Source organism: Triturus cristatus, chromosome 11 (assembly GCF_964204655.1).
Source record: "Triturus cristatus chromosome 11, aTriCri1.1, whole genome shotgun sequence".
Classification (NCBI taxonomy): domain Eukaryota; kingdom Metazoa; phylum Chordata; class Amphibia; order Caudata; family Salamandridae; genus Triturus; species Triturus cristatus.
The window spans coordinates 404,048,712-404,066,212 of NC_140594.1; the positions used below are offsets into that span (position 1 = coordinate 404,048,712).

Below are 17,501 nucleotides of genomic sequence, written 5' to 3' on the forward strand. Positions count from 1 at the left end.
CCCTCTTTATCCTGGAACGTCAGGTTAATGGAACAGACTGGAACACCTGAACAATTCTATAGACCTTTACACCGCCAGGAGCAAAGGACTCCTCTTTCTAGTAGGCTAAGATGTCCAGGTGACTAGCGACACGTCTACGCTCACCAGGCTGACTAGACCCTGCTAGGTTACATGAGACTCAATGGTTTGTTTCCCTTAGGCGGCCCCAGACCAGCCTGGCTCCTTCCTTTCACATCAGGCAAAGCAAAGGGACTGCTTACCCCCACACCCAAGAAGATGAGAGTCCAGCTACAAAACGGTCCTGGACCCCAGTGACAGAGGCACAAAGTTACCCACAGCCAGAAAGAGAGGAACTGAAACAAACGGAAAGCAAGAGAAATCACATTTCAAATATCCAGAACTGCATCCGTTTGTTCAACGGTAAAAACGGGCGACAGACTTAGAAGCGCAAAGTTACAACCACTGACGGCTCACACGGTTTCAAAAGTCCATGCTTTGGCATTGAGAATGCAGGTCTACCGTGCTATTTTTTTTTTCATTTTTTTTTTTTTTATTCATTTCATCTAACAAAACCTAACACTATCAAACAATGAGACTACAACAGAGGAAGGTGGAGCCTTTTCGAAAAATTAACAACATATTCTTTCATTTTTTTGTGTCTTTTTTGTTTTGTTTCTTTAACTCGTTTCCACATCCCCATCACGGACGTCTGACAGATACGAAGAAACGGCGCCGTTCCCTTCAATCCTTTTCCAAGCCCCACACGTGCGTGTGAGAGGTTATTTAAAGTTCTTTTTTTTCTGTTCAGGACAAAAAAAATAATAATAAAAAAAAATTAAAAAAATCACAAAAATCCTTCCCTCCCAAAAAAAGGAAAATAATCGCCATCTCGTCTCTTAGATTTTTTCCCTGCTGTTAATCTTCTAGGGAAAAAATAAACACCCCCACAGGCACTGGAACTAAAGAAGAGGACGGAGGGAGGGAAAAGACAAGACATGAGCATGCTGACACATGCTTGTCATTGCAGCTGCTCTCCGAAGCAACGGCTTCAGCATAAAACACCATCATCCTGCTTTCTCCGGATGAAGCCAGGGCGAACGGCTGCGCAACCTGCAATAAATAAGGAAGAGAGAACAAGGTGTTAACATACTGTCAAGCGTAAGGCTGCTAACGAGCTATTCCTGCGCACTGAGCCAGACATGTTAGAAGAGGAGGCTACCCAGATAACACTAACCTAACCATGCTACACTGTTAATCTGAACAGGTACTATTCTGAGAGCTAATGTAAAGTTCTTCATGCAGAGGACAAGGTCGTGTTAGTCTGCAGAGCTCTTTTCACCAATGTCTTACCTGTTCTTCCACTTTTCTTTGTGAAGAAAATACCTGCCTGTGTCTATACCCATTTTGAAAGTAGTTTTCCCAGTGTGCTAAGATGTAATACATTTTGGAACCTTCAAAAAGGACAATGGCGATGCTCTCAACCGATCAGAGGCAAGACAGTTTTGAGAAGAAAGCGAAAACTCTGGCATTTGTGCCTAAATCAGAAGCCCACAGCAGATGAGAGAAGAAAGAAGGAATATGGCCGAAAAGAAAAAGTTACTGACCTGCGGTAACTATCTTTCTTTTGGATATTCTATCTACCTGCAGATTCCTCACCTGTAGAATGATTCCCAGGCATCAGACTGGCTTCGGAAATCTTCAAAGGAACAAGCTCGCCGGTAGAGGGCACTGGACTCTGCGTGGGAAGTGACGTCAGGCAATGCCACTGAGTCCATAAAGCACCTGCCCCAGGACATTAACTGCAGTTTTCCATCCCTTTTTTACAAGCCTTCAAGGCAAGAGGGTAGATTGAAATCGATGAAGGAGTGTAGTACCAAAAGACTGTACCATGGGATTAACTACCTATAACTCATCCATCATTCAGGAAGGTGGGCAGGCTGGTGAAGAATATGCAGGTAGAGTGTCCACCAGAAAGATTGTTACTGCAGGTAAGTAACTTATTCTTCTGATGGATACTTCTACTATCAGATTCCTCACCTGTAGAACAGATACCCTGCCCAGGAGAAAGGTTTATGGATGGTTAGAAAAGGAAATCCTCCAAGATGGGCCTGGCAAAGTGCCCATCACTGGGCACCTCCGCATCCAGATAATAATGCTTAGCAAAAGTGTGCAAGGAAGCTCATGCTGCTGCCTTACAGATGTCTGCAATCAGAACACCACGAGCAAGTGCAGAATTGGTTGACATAGCCCTGGTGCACTGGGCCCCGATTTCTCCAGGAGGCTCTTTCTTGGCTAAAGTGTAGCATGTCTTGATGCAGAGGATGATCCACCAAGATAAAGTCCTCTTCTGTACTGCCTTACCCTTTTGGCACCGCAGTAGCAGACTACGAGCTGGTAATCGAGCTGGATTACATTGTGCGGTCCAGATAGTAGCTAAAGGCATGCCGAGGATCTAACTGATGCAACCACTCCTCCTCTTTCCTAGGATGAGGTGGAGGGTAGAAGGTCAGAAGAGTGATGGCTTGGGGAAGATGGAAAGGAGTGACCACCTTTGGGAGGAAAGCAATCCTGATTCCAGAGATGGTGTCGTCTGCAGATGGCGCAACAGCATCTCCGGTGAGCTATCTTTGAGGAACCAGTTGTCTAGGTACTTAAAAATGGGGATGCCTGACCGTCTAAGATGGGCTACCACCACTGCAATCACCATCATGAAGACTCAAGGTGCTGATGTAAAACCAAAGGGTAGTATCGCAAATTGGTAGTGCAGAGAACCCACCACAAACCACAAGTACTCCCAATGAGAACGCAGGATAGGGATGTGGAAGTACACATGTTGCAGGTCCAGGGACACCGTCCAATCTCCAAATCTTAGTTCCAGTAGAACTTGAGCGAGGGTCAAAATCTTGATTTTTTCCTTTCCGAGGAAGTAGTTCAGGCTCCTCAGATCCAGAATCACACACAGATCGACCTCCTGCTTGGGCACCAGGAATGAATGATTGTAACATCTACATCCCTTTTCCTTCTCTGGCACAAACTCCACTGCTCCTTTGAGTAGGAGAACTGCCACCTCCTGCAGTTGAATGGCTAAAGAGACAGGAGGCGGATAGGAGGGAGGGGCGGGATGGGAGGCAGAACCTAAAGGAAGGGAAGGGTCTAGTCCCTTTCTAAGCTTTGAATGGACCCACTGGTCATGGTATCCGCCCTTCTACAGGCTCTGTGTAGGATTGGAGAAGCAAACTAGGCCTGCATTTCTTGTGGTGCAGGCGTGGAGGAAGAGGAAAAGAAAGAATGTTGCAAGGCAGATCTGCTGTATTTTTTTCTTCTACGGCCTCTGTATTGTCAGATAGAGGATTCTGATGCTGCAGGAGTGGTGGTATGTATTGCCAGGACCAAAAGGAAGAACCTCGTCCGAAGCCCTGAAAGCAGCAAAAGGACCAGATGCCTTTGATCGGAGGGGGAGATGAAGGCCAAAGGATCTGGTCTTGGCTCTATAGGCCTTGAACTGCTTCAGGGCTTTATCAGCTTCATCCTCAAACAAGTGCACTCCATGGAAGGGAAGGTTCATCAGAATATCTTGGGACATCAAATTAAAAATTGAATGGCCTGAGCCAAGCGTGACGCTGTACCTTACCAGAAGTACCAATGACCCGGACGATGGAGTCTGCAGTGTCCAATCCAGGTTTGCTAATATGCCGGAAGGCATTCTAACTTTACGCAAGATGGCGGTCGTGTAGAAGCGGCCGGTTAGTAGCAGGTCGCAAGGAGGATGCCGGTCGAAGCTGCCACTGACAGAACAAAAGGATTAAGGCTGTCCGCGCTGGCTGATTGTTTCGAGTTAGTTTTCGAAAATGAAAATATGATCCTTTCGCTTACCGGCTGTGGCAGTTCCTTCCTGTGGGCTATGGTATGTGGGCGGAGGCTGCGAAGCGGAGCGGAACTCCGTGTGAGGTCAGCGATTAGAGACAGGGAGAGGAGTCGGATTCTGGCTCCGGATTCGGGCTGTCTGTGTCTGTGCCGGCGCCCCCCTATGACCAGAAGAAGAGACCGTACGATGAGACCAGTTGCTATGGCCCCAAAACTCGTCAACTCGAAGCCGGCAGCATCCAAAAAGAAAGGAGGGGTGGAAGGAGGCACGCCGGTGCAGGATGAATCAGATTGCCCCGCAAGAACCCATTCACCCTCCGTCAGGAAACAGCAGATGGCTGGTAAGACTCGCCAGGCTTCTGCTATAATCGCAGATATGTTCGCTAAATCTGGCAAGGAGAAAGGGGCTAAGGGGTGCTCATTGTTGGTGGTCTCCGGGGGAACACAGGGGCCTGCCAGCATTAAAGAGAGCATGGAAGGGGCAGGCGAGCAACAAGCCTCTGCTGTCCCCCAAGATGAAGGCGGGATTGCGCAAGGGGGTATTTCCATCGCAGCCCCCGTTCCTCTCACTGGTTTTGTCGCGGGCTCTGCTACAGGATCATTGGAGGGTGGAGTAGTTGCTGATAATAATAAGGCAGGTGCCGCCCCTAAAGTAGGCCAGCATAACAGCAGTCTGTACCCCCCCGGACACAGTGATAAGCAACTTGAAAAGGATGTGGTTCAGGACACTGACAATCAGCGAGGTCGTCCCAGAAGATGTGTGGCGAGGGCCAGTGGAAAAGGACCCGAGTGAATGCTTCTTTTCGGTCTCTGAGGAGGCAGAATGGTCTGATGATGACGCGGACGAGCATAGTTCCCTACCGGAGGGCAGTACGCAGGGCACAGGAAGTGATCTGGAACAGGAGCTCCCTATCACAGTGGTAAGGCCTGTTGCTGGCTCTAAGAGCTCTAAGAGCCAGGTCAATCAGGAGCTCAGATGGGATCACTCCTCGGCCATGCCGTTGCAGGGAAGCCCTAGCTCAGAGGTTTCTCAAGCGTCATTATTGGAAGCAATACATCACCGAGAGGAGACTCGCCAAGATAGTAGGAAGTCACAAGCCGCCCTAAGGAAAATGCAAGGGGCCGTGAGGAAGTTGTCTAAGGCATGTACGACATTAGGCGATAGAGTTTCGAACCTGGAGGAGAGGGTTGTGTCAACAGAGGCTCAGGCTACTGAAGCAGTAACCAAAGTAGACGCCCACAGTTCGCAGCTGTCAGACATTCAATGGAAACTCGAGGACATGGAGAACAGACTGAGGCGGAACAATCTTAGGGTCCTGGGGATTCCAGAGGGGGCCGAAGGGTCAGATATTAGAGCGTTTGTTATCAAACTGTTCGGTCAAGCTTTCCCCGAGCTCTCCAGCTGGAACTGGCTATGCGAAATTCAGAGGGTACATCGTACTCCTTTCAAAATGCGGAGAAATGCGAGAGAGGGGGACAAGCCTAGGGCTATTTTGATATTCTTCGGCAAATTTGTATTAAGGCAGTTAATTGCGGAGAAGGCGAGGCCGGACGCGAGGAGGTCCTGTGAGGGGCTGTCTTTCTTTGTTCGTCCAGATTTCTGCCATGCCACGGTAGAAAGGAGATGGAGACTTCGCATGCTCATCAAACCTTTCCAGGAAAAGAAACTGCAAGCTTATTTGATAAACCCAGCTCAGTTAAAGGTTATTAATGATGGGAAGATTAATTATTTTTCCTATGAGATAAAGGCAAAGGAGTTTCTCGACTCTTTGGTTTAATTGATAGTTTGAGACAAAGAGAAACAGTCTGACTCTCCCTACTTGATCTGTATATTTGATTCTGTTTCCAAACATCTCTCCATCCCTACCTACATCTACTGCTGACTCTCTCTCTCTTCGAAGGGTTATCCTAAGGATTTTTGGGGCCCAGGACATCTGCTTTTTTTGTGTGAACCTCTTACAGTTTAAGATGTAATTTAGTAATGGTCAGCATCATGCTGGCTTGATTTAGCAGGAAAGCCAATAAAATTCAGATTTGTTATACTCGGGGGTCCCTAAGTATGTCTTGCCTGGGCCCCTACAAATCATTAAGATGACACTTTGAATACTGATTTGGTTCACTATGCCTTTACCCTCTTTGATCAGTGTAGCGTTGAGAAATTTTCACAGAGAGTAGAGGGTTTTAATGGGGGTTACTTAACTATCCGAGCACTTTAAGAGGAAAAAAAAAGCTGGAATAGCTAAATCATGATGATGGAGAGTAGCCCCAAAACGAAATTGTAGGTGGGTGGGAGACAACCCATGTGTATATTCAGGCAGTAATGATGTCCCCTGCAGTGAAGGGGAGTAATTGCTTTCCATGACCCGGACGATGGAGTCTGCAGTGTCCAATCCAGGTTTGCTAATATGCCGGAAGGCTTTCTAACTCTACGCAACATGCTCCTGAAAATGTTCTTTCATGTCTTTTTTTTTTTTTATGATACAAAAAAAAAAAAAAGTTCTTTCATGTCAGTGAGAACATGCAGAAGAAAAATTTGGGCCGTGTCCCACAAGGCATAGTTGTAGTGGGCGAGAAGGCAGTTGGCACTAAGGGATTTCAGGCCATACTCGCCGGCAAACATTTGGACTCCTGGTCAGAGGCGGCTGTAGGGAAAGCACCACCAGATTGGTCCCCCAAACTGGTATCTTGGATGAGTAAGCTCTCTGGCGAAGGGTACTTTGAGAGGAAATACACGTACAAATGAGAGGAAGGCTGGATTACAATAAATGGATTGATGACGGCAGGCCACGCACCTACTGACTTCTGGAGCAGAGGAAGTCTTCTCCCATTATGTCAGAATGGGTTCAAGCAGAGGTTCACTGAAGAGGAGAAGGGGTACTGAAGTGAAAACACTGATCTTGGTCTCAGTCACTGGCAACAGTAAGTCCAAAATCACTACAGCCTTCAACATGACCTTGTGCAATGAAATGACTTCCGGCGTTTGTGATCTAGTGGTTAAGTCCATAGCTTGGGTGAGGTATCTAAGCCATTGGCTGAAGAAAGGCCCTGAAATTCAAGGGAGTCTTGGTCTGGGGCACTGTTAGACCTGGCACCTTGGCGTGGGTCTCCCTTCCATTTTTTTTGCTGTTGCCTCATGTGTTTTTACTGGAGTTAGTTGCTCAGGGCACTGTGCCACTGCTGACAAGTGCCACAGTGCAAGTGCTCCCTATTGTAAATTAATGTATGAATTTGTGATTCCATGATTGGTTGGTTTGGTTTACCTGTCATACCCTAGTACAGTGCACCAGGAGTGCCCAGGGCTTGTAAATCCAAATGCTGCTGGTGGGCTTGCAGCCCTGGTTGTGCCACCCACAGAAGCAGCCTGTAAAAGTGTGTCTAAGGTCTGCCATTGCAGAGCCTGCGTGCAGTCTGGTACTGTCATGCTGACTGGGCAACTGCACCCACTTGCCAGTCCCTAAACCTTCCCTTTTCTTCATATCAGATACCCCTATGGTAGGCCCAAGGGCAGGGTGCATTGTAAGGATAAGGTGGAAGATGCCCTGGTGTGTGTGTGGCATGTTCTAATAGTGAATTACAGCCATTTTCGTTTTTCACTATTGCAAGGCTACCTGTTCTCCATAGGCCAGAATGAGCAGTTTGGTTATTACATCTTATAATCCTAACTGACTCAGGGAACATGGTAGAAATTCGAATTTAGTATGCCTGGACTCCGAATGATAAAATACATCTTTTAGTGAAGTTGGTTTTAACATTCTGTGTTTGAAAATACAATTTTTAGAAAGTTGGTATTTTCTTGTCTAACCGTTCAAACCTGCCTCTGCTAGGCTGTGTATTCCTTGTCTGGAGTTTGAGTGACAGGGCTGGGGAATTCCAGGAGCCAGGGTGAGGTGGCCCAGTGGTGAATAGAGAGATCTGCATCTAGATGGGAGGGAGGAGTTGCACCTGGGACCTGAATAGGGCTGTGCCTTCCCTCCACAATGCTGGCTCCACCTCCTGTGGTGCGTCTGATGTCTCTGCCCTGCACTCTGAAAGGAAAGAAGGAGTCAGGTAAACAAAGTGCTCCAGGACTAACCAGAACCGGTTTGAACAAGGCAAAGGCCCCTCTGCCTTCAGAGGACAAAGGATTTTGGGGTATAAGTATTGGGACCCTGATCCCAAGAATTTAGATCACTTTGGGAAAACAAGAAGAAACCTCTGCTGAGGAGAGGAACCAAGAAGAAAATGAGGAGAGACTATGCCTGAAACTGGGGGATTGGCCTGCAGGGGTTGCCTACTGCCAAAGAGGAGAAAGGAACTTTGTGTGTACTTTAGCTCAACTTGTGAAGGATCTCTAAGGGTTTGGAAAAGAGCTTGCCTCCTGCTGAAGTCTCAGGAACAACAGACTTCAACCACCAGCTCCCCAGAGTTCCTTGGAAGTGCCTGCTGCTGTTTTGGGGGCCTTCTGAGGGACTGCGTGTCGCAAGGAGCTGGAAGCGCGACTCAATAAGGAGAAGCGTGCCGCCGTCGGAGCTGTTGTCGTCGCATCGCGTAAAGGGGTGTCACCGCTGCAATTGTCGCATCGAGCGGAAGCGTCTCGCATCATCGAAGGAGTGTCTCGCAACGCCGAAGAAGCGTGTCGCCATCGCAGCCATTGTAGCGGACGCATTGCAACGCATCAAGAGAAGAGTCCTGCATCGAGAAAGAAGCGTATCGCAGCCGCTGCCGTTGCATCTTGGATGACACTGCTGTAGCTGTCGCATTGCACCGCATCAAAAAAAGTGCCTCGGACCCACGGAGAAGCATGCCGCCGTCGGAGCTGTTGTCGTCGCATCGTGTAATGGGGTGTCGCCGCTGCAGTTGGCGCATCGAGCGGAAGCGTCTCGCAATGTCGGAGAAGAGTGTCGCCGACAAAGACGCTGTCGTCGCATCGCATAAAGGGGTGTTGCCGCGGTAGCTGACGCGTCGAGTCTTCTTGCAACATCGGAGAAGCGTGCCGCATCTGGAAGATCTTTATTTCTTTGCACCAAATTCTTCAACGCATCAACATCGTCGCAACACTTTCGTTGCCCTGCGTGTCGCATCTAAAGGTACATTGACTTAAAGTATCGCATTTAAGAACTAAAGAGAACTAAGCTAAATTCTACCATCTTAAAGTAACCGTATTGTGGATTTTTGTCGTTTATGGTCTTGTGGTAAATCTATATAAAGAACACTTATTTTTTATATAAAACCTGTGTGGTGTCCATTCGCAGTGTTGTCACTTGATTACTGTACGTGTTCACAAATGCTTCACACACTGCCTCTGAGATAAGCCTGTCTGCTCGTGCCAAGCTACCAAGGGGGTGAGCAGGGGTTATTTTAGGAGTGAACCCCTTTACCCTGACTAAAGGCGAGGGTCCCTATTTGTCACAAGTGCATACCTGTGCCAACTAGAGACCCCCAAGTCTAACAGTCACCACAAGGGAAGTATTCTACAGGGTCAGAATACGTCCCAAAAATTTCATGGAGACGTGCTCTATAAGCCCCCTTTACCAATCGCCTCTTGGTCTATATGTGGCAATAGCTTTAGGGCTCTACATTGGGCTGGTGTGCCAGAGGCGGTGGTAGTGGAGACGCTGTCCACAGAATCAGTTGTGGTGCCGAGAGGCTGAGCACAGCATCAAATCAATGTGGCAAAGTCATCGGTTCCGACGGTGAGGCACCAAAGGGCTTCAGCTGAAAAGGCTTGAACAGTGGTAGATGCGAAGGGGGGGGGGGGGGGGACTGAACCAGCAGGTTCACTGGATGGCATTGAGGCCTTCTCGAAGATGGAATACTTTAATGTTTTTATTTATTTATAAAGTTTTATATAGCGTGAGCATTACCCTTACGAGTAACAGACCGCTTTACAACTGTTCAGAGACAGTCAATAATATCATAGTCAATGACAATACAGGATATGGCAGCACCGCCCATAAGAGAAGGTACAACACAATGTCAGGATCAAAAGATTAAAAACAACAGTAACAAAAGGAGAGCAATAGTCAAGAAGGCAATTGACTTGTTATGAAAGATACGAAGAGAGGAGATCCTAGGATCTAGAGCAGAAATTTGTTTATAAGTAGTACTTTAACTTCTTTCTTGAAAGATGCTGTTTAGGGAATCAGTCAGGTTTCAGGGGGCAAAGCATTCAGGATTCTCAGGGCGATACCAGAGAAAGCTCTGTTATAGGTTTTCTTTTTTTAAGAATCTCTGTGGTTTCAGCAGTAATGATCTAGAGCTTCTGGAGGCTATGCAGCTGCCACAGAGTTCTAGCTTCTGAGCTAGGTATCGCAGGGTATTGTAGTGTAGGACTTTATGCAGGCAATTTTTAGCTGAATTCTTGCTTCGTAAGGTAGCCAGTTGGGGGATTTCAAATCTGGAGTGATGTGGTTGTTTCTTGTGATGAGCCTCGCTACAGAGTTAAGAGAAGCCCTTAGAGGAGACGTTTTGGATCTGGCCAAACCGCAGATGGTTCACTTTTAGTCCAACCTAGGAATAACTAGGGCTTGCACTGCACACTTGAAGTCATTGGGTGGGGGTGGGGGGGAAGAAGGGTTTAATTTTCTTAAATTGTTTATTTGGAGGTTCGCTCCTTTAGTGGCCACAATGATGTGTTTCTACTAGTTAAGGTTCTTGTTGAGTTATTTTCAGTAATTTCGCTTAATCTATACCTTGTGGCAAGCAACTAGGGGCGGTTAGTTGTTTCAACCATTTATCAATAGCAGGTGACTGGTTAGGTGGGGCGATTAGGAGGAATTCGTTTTTTTTTTTTTTTTTTTAGAGTATTTAGTTTGAGGGGGTTGCATGTCAACCAATTTTGGGTTTTCTGTAGAGTTAAGTTGAGAGATCTGATATCAGAACATAAGACTTTCAGGTATAATAATGAGCGTACATGTGGCAGTGGATGTTGGATGAATTTCCGTTAGAGGCTCCATGAATAAGTTGGCGAGTGAGAGGGAGTAACCCTGTGGGACCCCCTAGTGTAACCAGAGTGGTCTGGTATAGGGAATGATTAACCTTGAATATTTGAGTTCTGTGTTGGAGCTGAACTAGATTGGGACAGATAACCCAATTCTATGTTCCAATAGGTCTAGTAGATTGTTGTGCGTAACCGTGTCAAATGCCGGGAATAGGTCAAGGAGGATTAGAAAGGAAGACGTTCAAGAATGCTGCTGATTTAAATCCCAGAGTCTGGAACACTAGAAGGCCGGGGCCCGCATCGGAGGCTTCAATGGTAGAGATGCTGGTGCCAAAGGCTGTGGGAGTGGAGGGCTGTCCAGAGTAGGGTCCATAGGAGAAGCAAGGTTGTCTACTGACAGCAAATCGACAAGCTCCAGTTGTGAGGATGAATGTTTTGTTGGAGATGGAGATCGACAAGGAGACTTGCTTCTGGAACGCTTCTTCTCCTTCCACCTATATTTCCTCTCCTTGGTCGAAGATGAAGATGGAGGGCACAAACTGTGCCGAAAACATTTCCAGCTTTGGTGGTTGTCATTTGCCTTGGCCATGAAGAGTTTGACCTACCACTCCTTGATGGCCTTGGGATGCATGCCAAGGAACGAGGAGCAGGTCTTCAAGTCACGGTCGGACCCTAAACACCACAGACTGACTCCATGGGGAGGTCCGTAATGGACATCTGTCCCTCACAATCCCTACAGAGTTTAAACCCAGACTTCTTGGGAGAAGACATGCTACTGCAAAATAATTTTGTGAGGAACATTCCCAAGCGAGTGAAGCTCTGACTCCGTGCTGAAGACTTGGAAAAAAGTGAACTGACTTTGAAGCATCAAGTGGTGATGGCAACACCTGATGTCACTTCTGGCTTCAATCGAGTCCAGCAGTCAAATAGCGACCTTGTTGCTTTGAAGTGCTGACGCATGGGGACTGTTCTATAGATGAGGAATCTGCAGGTAGAAACAGACATCCCTTTCTACCTGAAAAGCAGCTTGTATTAATTTATTTTGTGTATTTATATACTTACTGGACAGAATGCGAACTAGAGAGGCCATGGAGCGATTTACAATGAACAACAACCAAAGATACAGGTCAAAATGAAAGGATAGTGGAAGGAAAAGACTCAGGTGACTTTAGGCAACTTTTATATTGTCTTTTGGGAACAAGCAGAGATCAAACATTGGAAACTCAGAAGGCCTTAAGCTGGTAGTTTGTGACACCTCTTTTAAAGTAGACTAGCTTCTATGCTAAGATGCTAGATTCGGGAATTAAACTCTAAAGTCTGGGTTCACAGCATGCAGAATCAAACAAAAATGCTTGTAGCATTACTCGTGATCAGTAGTTCACTGTCAAATAATGTTGTACTAACTGAGACTTAGCAGTTACAAAGGAGTAATCTTGTATAGGAGCAAATATTCATTATGGACTGCATCATTGTAGCACCAAGGCTATATGAGTAAAGCTGCAGTACTTTCCTCGTGCCAATTTCTTTGGGGGTCATTTAAAGGTTAAGGGTAGGGAGTTATCAGTCAAAAATCAGAATGCCCCGTCCTTCAATTTCTAGGTCCTACTACCTTCATTTACAGACGGTGAAGTGATATGTTTGAGACAGAGGAGCCTCTGCCCGCTCTGCTGTCAGATACTCCTGTTTGCGGCCCAAATGCTCCAGCAGTGCTCACTATCATCATCCCCTCCTTCTGTCACAAACCTATGTTTTAAGCCAGAATTGACAAACCAAACCCATTTACTGTACAAGTGAACATTTCTATACATCTAGGTAGGAGACTTTTACGTATTATTTCATGGTTTGGACTTTTCTAGTGTTTAATTTGACTGTCTTGAAAATGATGAGAGAGATGGGCCAGAGGGAATTATGAAATGATGTTTGCATCCCTTTGTCTACACAAAAATAGACCACTTTATTATTTGATTGATTAAGGTTTCCTTCCTATGTCAGCAAGTTGCAATTATAACTTAAGTAACATGTTAAAATATACTATTCTTTTCATGAGAGCAAATCAAATAGGAAAACACAGACTGTTTTGTTTTAACTTAATTAATTCCTGTCACTATCCTAGTGTAGGGTATGTGATATTTCGTGAATATTAAACTATGTTGTATTTTTTGCCCTAATATGTACTTTTATTGTATATAGACTCTTTTTATGTATTTTTTTTATATATCATGTTTTAGTTTCAGACGTGGTAGGTTGAGGGGATCAACAGACGCAAAAGGCGCAAACTACTTTTGACTCCATATAATCCGTTCCGTCTGGGAGCAGTGCTAGCCGGCCCTGAAGAAACGGTCTCTAATTCATTAAACACCTGGGGGCTGTTTCTTGATAATCGACTGCGTGTGCCGGATCCTTGCTGCCTACCTGCGTGGCCCTGTGTGTTCCTTGGGGCTACCTGTTCTTCAATTGGCCTTCACGACTCCCCCTCGCCGTCGCCTGACATCGCGACCGCTGTGTGGGGGGAGTGCTCGACGGGGACTACAATACCCAGGTCCCCTTGCGACCCGGAAGCTGAAGTAACGCATTTTGCGCGCCCGGAGGCGCTACTTAACTGATCCCGCCCCCGGCAGAGCGGGGGCTGTTTCTTGATAATCGACTGCGTGTGCCGGATCCTTGCTGCCTACCTGCGTGGCCCTGTGTGTTCCTTGGGGCTACCTGTTCTTCAATTGGCCTTCACGACTCCCCCCCGCCGTCGCCTGACATCGCGACCGCTGTGTGGGGGGAGTGCTCGACGGGGACTACAATACCCAGGTCCCCTTGCGACCCGGAAGCTGAAGTAACGCATTTTGCGCGCCCGGAGGTGCTACTTAACTGATCCCGCCCCCCGCATCGCGGGATCGCGCGCGGGTCGGCGCCGGGAGAAGCCTGGGACAAGGGCGGGACCGTCTGTGGCCGTCCGGGGCCGGAAGAGGCCGGGCTGGGCCACACCCTTTTCGCCCGTCATTGTAAGTAAGCCGCTGTTAGTCCCAAAACCTGGACAATTGATGATTATTGACACTTACACACTGTTTATCACTTCACGTTTGGTTCCGTGAAAAATGACTGGGAAGGGGAAGCGTCCCGTAGCTCCATCCACAATTGCAGGGACCATGGACCAATTTATCACCCGTGCTGTCTCGGTCCTGGAACATGAAATTGCCATTACTGAAAGACGTCTCTCGACAGACCCCTCATTTATTAGGCGTTCATCACTGGGCCCCCTAGCTCATGCAAGTTCACCAAGCAATAACAGAGAGCAGCCACGAGAGGAGGCACCACGATTCACATCAGACACAACTGACTCAGTGGCTGCATCGCCAGTAGAGGAAGTAGTATCTATACTTGCACCTAAAACCCCTCGCCCCCCCGACTAGAGCAGGGGCCAGATCTTCCACATCCGCTAGACTAGTTGCACAGAAAAGGAAAAGGGGGGGGTGACGGATCGCTCTAGACCAGCTAAAGTTCCCAAAGTAACCTAAAAACATTGTCCCTCTTGATTTACCAAATATTAGCCCCGGCACTTCTGTGGAGGAAGCTGGTAGACTTGAGTTACCTCCATTTGATCCAAGTAACTTTGCTCTCCAGTTCGAAAGCATCGTTCGTACCTTAATTTCCCCTTTAATGGAAAGGATCGAAATGGTTGCATCAAAAGTAGATAAACTGGAACAAACTATTTTGGATAATTTTTGCTCGTTGAAGAATGTCGTTAAATTATGCACCAAGGACATATCCAAAATTAATTACTCTGTTGGTTCTGCTGGTCCTGTTCCACCTACATCTGTCATACCGCCTGTCTCCGCCCCTACTCCAATTGCTGTAGAAACTTCAACCTTAAACAGCAACCAGCCTTTACGGCAGGCGGGAATGACACAAAACTGTAAATCCCCGAGGCGTGAGGGTAGGTTAAGTAAAGCTACACAGGACACCAATACAAACACTATGCACTTAGGTGGTTCGAGCACTAATTCACACAGCTTAAACGTTGCTCCTCAAGGTAATGACTCTAGGCCATCCTCGATCCAACTCCATCTTCCTCGTGAATCCTTCCCCTATGTTGTAGTTTTAACGGGGGTTCCCGAACTTCCCACTAACAAAAATGAATCTTATGAGCAATTAAAAAACAAAGTAAGTCACTGGCTCAACATTCATAGACCAATTCCAAATGAACTGAATGGTCGAATTCTATTTGTTAGAAGGGTTCAATGGGTAGGATCCCTACCTAAAAATACTCAGGGCGATTGTGTCGTTGTTAATTTCAAAGATGTGCGCCTTTCAAAGTTTATCACGGAAAACAATCCCTATGGTCCTAGATCTGGAATTGAGGTGCACGACCTAAACTACTTCTATACCTCACCCATTTGTCATTGACAATTTCATAGCACTAATACCCCCTTAACTCCTATGGCATTAGGGGCTACTGATAATCTGACAATGGATGGATTGGTAATCACGCCTGAGATCTCATCGTTGTCATCGCATATGTTGGAAGTGAGGGCAAATGTATCTGGAAGCCCTGCTGAGCCTCATATCATATGTGCGGGTAAAAACTTGGGCACTCTTTTGTCCTGGAACCTGGCTAGTATTACAACCAAAATTGATACACCTGAATGGGCGAGATTTATTAATGCTTTCGATGTCTGCCTATTTCAGGAAACATGGTCCCTCGAGGCCCGGTACATGCCGGGTTATTTGAATTTTCATGTCCCAGCAACCAAAGGCCCCAAAGGCCGCCCTTCTGGCGGACTAACTATATGGGCTCGCCAGGATTTGTTCTCACATGCTACTGGGATTGATACTGGGTCCCAGGATATCCAACTGGTCAGGCTCACGTTCGGCCCCAAGAGGACTGTGGATATATACAACATCTATCTTCGGGGCACGAAGGGGAAGAAGTCAAGTGTGCTGGAATCCCTTACTGCACTCATAGAATCTAAATCGAGTAGCAGGGACCTGATTGTAGCTGGGGACTTTAACATCACCTTCGAACCCCTCCTAGACAGCGATTCTGAATGGGGGCTTGACCCCGATGAGGACCTACGCTGGGGCATCCCAGCCCTCGCGCTACCTCCCATCAAACGGTGGTCTGTGGTGGCAACACAGGTTAACGCACTCTGCCTAGAATTTGGACTCCGGGCATTGAACGGAAGAGTCAAAGGAGATAAGCTTGGAGCACCTACCTTCGACAACGGCCGCTCAAGCAGTAGGATTGATTATGTCCTCTGCTGTATGAGGCTGTGGTCCCTCCCTATAGACATGGAGGTGGTGCAAAGATTGGAGAGCGATCACAATCCTATTTGTGTCTCTCATAGCTGGTGGGGCAAATCATGTTCATTGACAAAAGAACCAATTTTGCCCCCCCCCCCGCAAGTGTGCCAACCAATGATCTTCGAAGGCTAAAATGGGCATCAGTAAAGTCTAATGATTCAGTAAAAGCCCAGATTAACATTAATCTCTCTGCAATTATTGTAAATCTTGAGGATATTTCGCAAACCCGAGACCAAGTAATTAGGTTGCATGAGTCATTTTTCGAGGGTTTACGTCCCTTTTTCTTTAAGCAAATAAGGCAGGGTACTAAGCAGCCGCCCAAGCAACCTAGGTGGTATGACAAACAGTGTAAAAATGCAAGATCCACCCTGGCTAAAGACTTATCCAGTGGTAGCACCCCACTTATTCAATTAGCAAGATTTGCTTACAGGAAAAGCATCATACAAGCTAAAATAAAGTGGGAAGAAATGTTTTGGCAGGACCTAAAGGAGGCCAGCGATTCCCGGGATGCTAGACTGTTTTGGAATGTTCTGAAGTGGGGCAGAGGCGGTCTATCAGAAAGTCCTTCAAATCATGTCTCACAAGAGGATTGGCTGGGCTATTTTAAGCCCCAATATGCGCGTGATCCCCACTATATTAGTCAGGGCACAATGCCTTATGCCTTTTATTTGTCCGGGCCCTTCACCCCCGAAGACTCTCTAGCTGCACTGTCCTGTGTAGCTGCAGGACGGGCCCCTGGGTTGGATGGTATTCCTTCTGATCTCTTTCTAGAGAATAAAGATCCATGGAGCAAGTATATCGCTCTTATAGCGAACGCCGTGGCTGAAGGCGCGCCAGTACCTAAATCTTGGAGGGGGCGCCGTCATAATTCCAATCTATAAAAAGGGCGACAAAAGCCTCCCGGGGAACTACAGACCCATCAGCCTAATTGACACAATTCAAAAAGTCATTGGGAGGATGGTTCTGAATGAGGTACTTAATTGGATTGAAGCGAATGAGATTCTTTCTAGTCTTCAGGCGGGTTTCCGCAAATCCATTAGCACCATTGACCAGGTGTTTCGCTTTAAGCAATTGTTATGGAAAGTTGTCGAACTGGGCAAAGGCAGTCTCTATGTCACCTTTGTGGACTTAAGAGCTGCCTTTGACCTCGTTCCTCGTGAACAGCTCTGGAGGGTCCTAGAAAAGCTAGGAATATCCTTGGAACTCCTGACCTTAATTAGAAGATTGCGCGAGTTCAACTTTGCAAAAATTCAATGGGGTGGCCTGGGGGAATCAACCACTGAGTTCCCAGTAGAGCGGGGTGTCCGCCAAGGATGTGCAATGGCCCCAACACTATTCTCTTTGTACATTAATGGAATAGTGGACTATATGCTCCAGACCAACACTGATGTTCCAAAACTGGCAGGTGTTACAACACCAATATTAA

General features: G+C 47.0%; 1 protein-coding gene across 50 annotated transcripts in view; it reads right to left on the reverse strand.

Moving 5' to 3' along the window:
- Nucleotides 1–526: 526 nt before the first annotated feature.
- The window catches only part of CAMK2B (calcium/calmodulin dependent protein kinase II beta), a 925,878-nt gene continuing 908,903 nt past the window's right edge, over nucleotides 527–17,501 (reverse strand). For all 50 annotated transcript variants that reach the window (XM_085635972.1, XM_085635963.1, XM_085635953.1 and 47 more), the window contains one exon: nucleotides 527–1,110. The gene's annotated coding sequence lies outside the window, so the exon portion shown is untranslated. The remainder of the gene's footprint in view (nucleotides 1,111–17,501) is intronic.